The sequence below is a fragment of the Talpa europaea genome, assembly GCF_964194135.1.
Source record: "Talpa europaea genome assembly, chromosome: 2".
Classification (NCBI taxonomy): Eukaryota; Metazoa; Chordata; class Mammalia; order Eulipotyphla; family Talpidae; genus Talpa; species Talpa europaea.
Genome location: NC_140068.1, coordinates 130724197 through 130732435, shown reverse-complemented (window position 1 = coordinate 130732435; position 8239 = coordinate 130724197).

The following is an 8239-nucleotide window of genomic DNA, read 5'->3' as shown; positions in this document are numbered from 1 at the left end:
AGGACTGTATCTAGAATTTACAAAATAACGCTTAAAACTCAATGAGCAGAGAGAAATAACACAATTTTAAAAGGGACAAAAACAGTGTTGTAAATGAGTGGTGCCTCATTTGAAAAATGGACAAAAGACTTTAACAGACACGTCACCAAGAAGAGACACAGACGACAAGGAAGAACATGAACAGATGCTCAGCATCACAGGGCACTAGGGAAAGACAAAGGGAACAACAGTGACACCATCACACCTGGTAGGGGCTGAAAAATGCAAACCCTGCACAGGTGCTGCCCAGGATGTGGACAACAGGAGCCTCAACACTGCCTGCAGGAATGCTAAAGGGTGCGGTCACTGTCAAAGATCTTTGACAGTTTCTTTGAAAACCCAAAAACCTGACATACAGCCCAGCGATCACTGCCCCAGCTAGTTACCCAAATATTTTGAAAACACATTTGGGGGCCTCCCTGGAGGCACAAGTGGTTAAGACGCAACCTATGAAGCTGTGTGCAGTTGGGGAGGTGACACACATGGCACAGCAGACCTCTCTTGACTCGTCCACTGCTCCCTCAAGCAGTGTATTTCAGTTAGCTGCCTGTTCTGCCCCCCACTCTGTCTCTGGTGAATCCTCTCAACCCCCTCATCCCTGGCCTGTACCCCAGTTCTTGTATGCATGAATAAATAAATCTTTAAAAAAATGAAAACTTATATTAAAAAACTCTGCATGCATGTAAATGGTTTTTTCTACTTTATTTTTTATTAAGATTTATTTTTTTATATTCCCCATACAATTGCACCCCCCTCATTTTGACCCCAATCCCTCTTCTCCCCTCCCCCCCATAGTGTGTCTCTGGTTTATAGTTGCTTGTTGATTTTGATTTTTTCTTTCTTATAGTTATTCTTTTTCCTAGTCCCTTATTTAGGTTTTCTAGATTCCTGCTATGAGTGAGACCATCGGTATTTTTCTTTTTCTTTCTGGCTTATTTCGCTGAGCATGATCCCTTCCAGCTCCATCCATGTTGCTGCAAACTGCATGTGTTTACCTTTTTCGATTGCTGAGTAATATTCCATGGTGTATATGTACCACATCTTCTTGATCCAGTCATCTATTTTTGGGCATTTGGGTTGTTTCCATAACTTAACTATTGTAAATAGTGCTGCTATAAACTTAGGGGTGCAGGTGCCCTTGAAATGAATGTTTCTGTGTCATTTGGGTCAATGCCTAGGAGTAGAATCATGCATGTAAATGTTTATAGCAGCACACCCGTAAGTGTGAGCTGCCCATAGTGACTTCCTTCCAAAGACAACAGCCTCTAAATAAATGGGAAAAAGAGAAGCTTTTCAGGAAGAAATCTGGGAAAGTGTGCCTTAGCCAGGTGTTGAAGGTTAACACCATCAGTGATGGGTCAGGTGGACATAATGAGCACTGCCGTGGTGAGTGGACAATGTCCCTGCACCCCTGGAGTCTGCTTCCCCAAACCCACAGTCCCAGTCAAAACAAAAAACCTAAATTGAGGGACAATACTCCTGAGCAGTGCTCCTTGACGGAGGCTAAGAGTAGGAAATTTAGGGTGGAGGGGTCACAAGACCTGAAACTGGAGGTGGGGGTAGAAGTGATTAACATAGTCATTAAATCAATTATGGAAATGAAAATCGCTGTGGGCCAACTGCTATAGCAAGTATCAGATGCTACAGGAAGTATAAGGAGGTGCAGACCAGAGGCGGGATACAGGGATGGAGCCATTGCAGAGACTCGCTGCTCCTGACAAATCAGCCCAGTCACACCATAGAAGTAATTAATTTAACAACAGATGACAATTCCACAAAGGAATGAGCCCTCCCAACTAGAACACGACCTCAGTGCCTTTTCTGCCCCAGGAAGACGCAGCTCTGCTCCCAAGGCTCCGCCTGGGGCCTGCAGGCTTCTCCTCACACACCCGCCTTCTCCAAGGGCAGCTCCTCCTGTCTACTGGTGTCTGCACAAGCATCGTCTTCTTTCCTTGTGTGTGTGTGTGTGTGTGTGTGTGTCCCCTCACGCCACTGAGAGGAGGACTCTGGTGAAGCTTTTCTTACAGGTGACCCAAGAACCTCCATCTGTGACCCCAACACCTCTCCCGAACATCACTCCTCACCAGTGTCAATGTTATGAAAACAAGGAAAGTCTGAGGAACTGTCATCCAGGCAAACTGGATGGGATTATGGAGCATCAAATGGACATTAGCAAAAACTGAAATGAAAGTATGGCGTTTAGTTATTATGTCAACATTGCTGCAGTAGTTGTTAAAAAAAAAAAACTGTACTCGTGTAGGATGTTAACATGGAAATGGTGTGGGATAAACAAGACGTGTACTGCCTTTGCAACTTTTCTGTAAATCGAACAGTATTCTTTAAATGTTATTTTTTAAAATACTCTCAATATTTAATAGGTTATAGAAGGAAATATTTTCTCTTTTTCCATTGGTCCCAGGAATCACCGTCCAGGGACTGGAGAGAGGGGTTCTGAGTAGAAAAGCTGGAAACCTCACACACAGGGCAGGCTCCGGAGTCTCCTCTCCTCTGAGCCCTGCTGCTCTGACTCCTCACAGAGCATTTCACCCCCACGCCGCCGCCCTCCAGGACCCCGAACTCTGCCCACCTCAGCCCCCGCCCCGTCCTGGCGGCTCCACCAGAATCCGGAACAGGCGGCAGCGCCCCCGTGTGGCCACAGGGCTGAGCACAGGAGCCCAGAGCTGCCCTTTCTCCTGCTCAGCCAGGCCCTCCCCAGGCTCCCTGGGCCCCCAGCGGCAGGACAGGGATCTGCTCACAAGGGGGCGCCCAAGTCCAGTGTCAGGTCTGAAGTCCTCCAATTTTCTTGTCCTATGGCCAAAGGACAAAGCAGGTTTCCAGGTCATAACAGCTGATTCCCAGATTATGGGCTGATCTCCCAAATATAGAGTTTCCTTTAGTCTTGGATGGATCCTTGGACTCCAGAGTCTCTGTCATTTGTTTCTGCTTCTGCTTCCAGAGGTGAAATCACTTCCACCTGGGAATTAACATTCAATTCTACCCAGGAGCCCAGGTCCTCACCTAGGAAAAGGACAAGGTTCCAGGAAAACGCCAAGACCCGTGGGCCAACCACCCATCCACGTCTTACAGCAGGGGGGAGCAGGAGTGATCAGAGCCGGGGAGAGACACGAGGAGCTGGTGGTGGTGTGTGGTGGATCATTGGTGAAAGGGCCGCACCTAAGAGAAACAATAACTATAGAAAGATGACCCACGCTGTAAGGAAATAAATATACATATTTAAAAAATTTTCCATCCCTGAATGAGGGGAGGTTGAGGAGAGCCCCCAGGGCATGACTAGGAAGACGGGGAGGCTCCTGGAAATGGAGCAGAGGATGAAAATGGGGACTAGGAAAATGGGGCCCAAAAGGAGTGGTGGGGGCACCAGGGAGGGTGGGGCCAGGAAGGGGCAGCATTGGGGACACTGTGAGGGGAAGGTCTGTGTGGGTGACACGGCTCTGGCTGGGGCTGGGAGAGTCTCTGTCTCCCCTGGTGGGACTGCAGAGGGGCTGGTGCTGTAACTGACCAGGGAATCACTTAAGTTCTGGGCCTCTCCTGTCCGTGCAGGGCTGGTGTGACTCAAACACACACACTCAGGCTGATGAAGGAGAGAGAGGAGGAGAGGACAGATGGTTTGGAGGAGGCCCCCATTTCCTGAGCCTCAACATCCTCCCCAACTCCACAATGCTCGGGTTGCAGGGAGATTCCTGGAATCAAGAGGAGGTGATTCAGGGAATCAAGAGGAGAAAGGCCTGTGTTGCTCTGGAGGGCCAGCCCTGGGGGCTGATTCTGGGGCTCCAGGGCCCCACTCCCTGCAGGCGGGTCAGAGTCAGCCCTGCTTACAGCTCCAGGCTGCTGACAGCCCCTCTGTGCCATGACCCTGCAGACACCGCTCTGGGGATAGTATAAAGAAAAAAGAGTAAAACTAAATGGGAATCTAAAAACGGTAGAACTCATTTTTTAAAATCACATATTTTGAAGGACACTTCAGAGGATGTGGAATCCTTGTCTGACAGCTCATTGCAATCAGGACCTTGACTGTCACGTGAGCTACTCTGGCCTCCACTGTTTCTTGTGAGAAAACAGCCACTGATCACTTTATCGCCTGAATATTTTACTGGTTTGTACCAAATCTCTTCCTCCTTTGCACCTAAAACAAAGATCTGGCGTCTCCACAGTCTCTGAGGGGGAGGCGGCAGGAGGGGCCTCCCTCAGAGGCTCCAGCTCTGGGTCCCACGAGGCTGCGATGGGGACGAGATGTTGGCGGATCTGAACGGCCGTGATCAGCGTGGAAGGACCTGCCTCAGAGCTCATGCATGTGGCTCCTGGAGAAAACCCTCAGGTCCTTGTCCTGGGGGCATCCCCTTAGCTGAGGGTCCACCGTGTGCAGGGAGTCACCCCAGAGAGGGACCAGGAGGGGAGCCCGGGCGGGAAGTCTCAGCCCCTGTGAGCCTGACTCTGCACGTCCCTTCTGCTTCATTCTCCTCACAAGGAAGAGCCAGAGAGTCAGACACACTCACAGCGGGGAGTTGTCTCCCCTCATGTTTATCACCGAATTGGTGGAAAATCAAAAATCAACACAGAAGAACTTCTGGGCACTCATTATTTCCATTCTGCCCACATGAAAAATAAGCTGCCTCCCACCCAAGGCCCCCAAAAGTCTCTCCCATCACAGAAGCAGCGTGACGTCAGCATCTCATCACGTGACTCAGGACCATGCAGAGGAAGTTCCTTGAGAGCATCTGTGCAGTGAAGCCGTCTGTGCTCAGCTCCTCGTGGGCTGAGGCAGTTTCCTGCCCCACAAGCCCTGGATGTGGGTACAGTGGAGGACAGACACAGGGCAACTTGTAGACCCATTTCTTAATATGGTTCTAAAGCCACTTAATTGAGATATAACTTACGACCATCAAGTCACTAGTTGAGGCTCACCTCTCATGTCCTTCCTGTAAGTAATGAGCAGGGCGACCCCCTCTGTCCTTGCTCACCGGGCACCAGCCAGCCCCCCACAGGCTGTTCCCTCCATGGGACCCTCACCCCCATCACTCCTCCCCAGGGCTTTGCTCCCATCCCACCATCTACACTGACCCCCTTAATGGACACAGGAACCTCCACATCCCTCCCTCCCCTGCTGCCCGACCTGCTCCCTGCCTGACCTCCTCTCAGCCCCTCTACAGGTGGGGGTGATGCAGTTACAAATGACTAGTCTCTTGGACAGGCATTAACAAGGTTGTCTTTCCCCTATGTCCCTACAGGTTTGTCTTTGATGGGCATTAGCAAGACTAAGAGTTTGTCTTCCCCCCATTTGTTGCAATTTCCCCCTTGTTTGAGAGATTTATCTTGATGACTCATCTCCCAGATGAATGTTCCTGCATTTCCTTTTTTTTTTTTCATTTTATTTTTTTCCTTCTTTTTTTTTAAAGATTTATTTATTAATGCATACCAGAACTGGGGTACAGGCCAGAGGTACGGGGGAAGGGGTGGTGAGAGGATTCACCAGAGACAGAGCGGGGAGCAGAACAGGCAGACTGATGAAATACGCTGCTGAGGGGAGCAGCGCACGAGACAGGAGACGTCTGCTGTGCCATGTGGGACCCTCACCCGCCGGCTGGGATGGAACTGGCGCTGCAGAGGCTGCAGACAGCTTCACAGCGCTGTGCTCAACCACCTGCGCCATAAGGGGCGTCCCGGGGTATTTATTTTTTTTTAATAATACTCCAAGCCCTCACTGTTCCTTCTCTTCCGTGCTGCCACCTTTCAACCGCAATAGCAACCCTGTGCTGTCTGATTCTGTGTAGAAACGGGATGTCGTGGAGATGACCCACTCCCCACACTGCCTGGTTCCCCTCCCCCTCCCTGGTCATGGCCACTCATGGAGGCAGGACTAGTAAGGGACCTTCTATTACAAAGGAAAAGCACAACAATTAAAAGAAAACTGTGTATATATGTCTCTGGTGAAGCCTCTCACCCTCCTGCGCATCTGACCTGTACCCCAGTTCTTGTATAAATAAATAAATAAATAAATAAATAAATAAATAAATAAATCTTTATAAAAAATACCCCAATATTCCTCTTGCTGCTGGAGATGGGGGCACCCAGAGGAGGAGAACAGAACTGAGCACAAAACAGTCATAATTCCCTTCTGGGGGGAACGTGGTCTGCTTAAACCCAAGAGGGATCAGATCAAAGGTGGTTTGGGAAGGCCAGATCTGTCAGGGATGGAGGTTGGAAAAAGTTCTGGGGGTGGGGGGGCTTTTGGCAACTAGGTGGAGGCTTCGTCCTCCCCCTGCTGGGATTCCCTAGTCCCTCTGGTCTGGCAGGAAGGGGGCAGTCTGCAACCCCTGTGGGCAGGTCTGGGGAAGCCAGATGCTTTAGGCAGGGGTTGGAAGGGGCTTGCCCTCCAGGGAGATGACACACTACCCCCAGCTTCTCTGCCAGGGTAGAGTTTTTTTTTTTTAAATTATGCATACAAGAGCTAGGGTGCAGGCCAGAGGTGTGGGGTGGGGAGTGAGAGGATTCACCAGAGACAGAGTGGGGAGCAGAACAGGCAGACTGAAATACACTGCTGAGGGGAGCAGCGGGCGAGACAGGAGAGGTCTGCTGCGCCATGTGGGTAACTCCCTGGCCAGGGATCGAACTCGTGCTGCAGTGGCTGCAGATAGCTTCATACTGCGGAGACATAACCCCTTACACCACCAGGGAGGCCCCAGCAGTTTGTAATTCATACTTGATCCATGTCAGCTTCTCCTTGGAGCTGGCAGAGATGATTTTGCACTTAAGGGTGCACACTCAGGGGCCCAGAAGATAAGCATCAAGGCCTCCTTCTTGCTCTCCTTGGTCTGTTAGGTTGCGTCATGGAGGGCACAGTCCTGGTCTGGCAGTATCTTGACAAAGATTCATGGCCTGGCCCAAATCAGCTACCAGGATTTCTCTGCCCTCCGGGATGATGTTCTTCTTGTCCTCACTTGGGCAGAAGAGCACCACCTTCTTGCGCCTCTTCACTTCCTGTGGTGTTGATGACTTACGCACCTTCATGTCCTTGGACACTTTCCTGACACCTTCAGAGACAGCCACGCCAGAAGCCATGTTTCCCGAGAAAGCAAGGAGAGCCAGGAAAGGCAAGAGCTGCTACGGCTGCTGCCAGAATCCGACTGCATGTGGCCTTTCCAGCCCCTTCTGTTTAGTATCAGATTCTCTATTTTATTTTTTTTTTAAGATTTATTTAGATTCTCTATTTTAACAGAGGAGAAGCTGCAGCTCAGTGCAATAGAAGTTAAGACAGGGATGAAGACGACCCAGTCCCGCCTCTGCTGGAGCAGGAAAGTCATCAGGGAGAGACACAGGTCAGTGTGGGGAGGGATCTGGTGGGCAGGGCTGGGCCAGTCTCCCCACCTCCTCACGTTATGCTAGTAGGAGCACAGACAGACACATGCAGGTACCCTTTGCAACAAGAGAAGTTAGGTGGTCTTTTCTTTTTAAAGATTTATTTATTTGTGCATATAAGAGCTGGGATACAGGCCAGAGTTGTGGGGGGGGGGTGAGAGGATTCACCAGAGACAGAGTGAGGAACAGAACAGGCAGATCTACTGAAATACACTGCTGAGGGCAGCAGCGGGTGAATCAGGAGAGGTCTGCTGTGCCATGTGGGTAGCTCCCTGGCAGGGGATCGAACTCATGCTGTAGTGGCTGTGGCGAGCTTCATAGGTTGTATCTTAAACCCTTTCACCACCAGGGAGGCCCCAGAGTTTTACTTTAAAAGTTGGTTGGGGCAAAACCAGAAGACAGACCCTGGTTAGAGTGCCCAGAAGATGAGACTAAGGAGCGATTATGGGGTGGGTGAGCTCCCTCATGGACTCCATCTACACTTTTCTTTTTTTAAAGATTTATTCATTTATGCATATAAGAGCTGGGATAAAGGCCAGAGGTGCGGGGGGTGAGAGGATTCACCAGAGACAGAGTGGGGAACAGAACAGGCAGATTGACTGAAATACACTGCTGAGGGGAGCAGCGGGCGTGACAGGAGAGGTCTGTCTCGCCATGTGAGATGCACCCTGGCCTGTTGGGGACTGAACTCGCTCTGCAGAGGCAGCAGACCACCCCATAGTGCCGTGCCCAAGTCCATGTGCCACCAGGGAGGACCACCATCAACACTTTTCTAAGGGCCTTCCTACCCCACATATCCAGACTTAGTATTTCTCTCCTTCTCTTC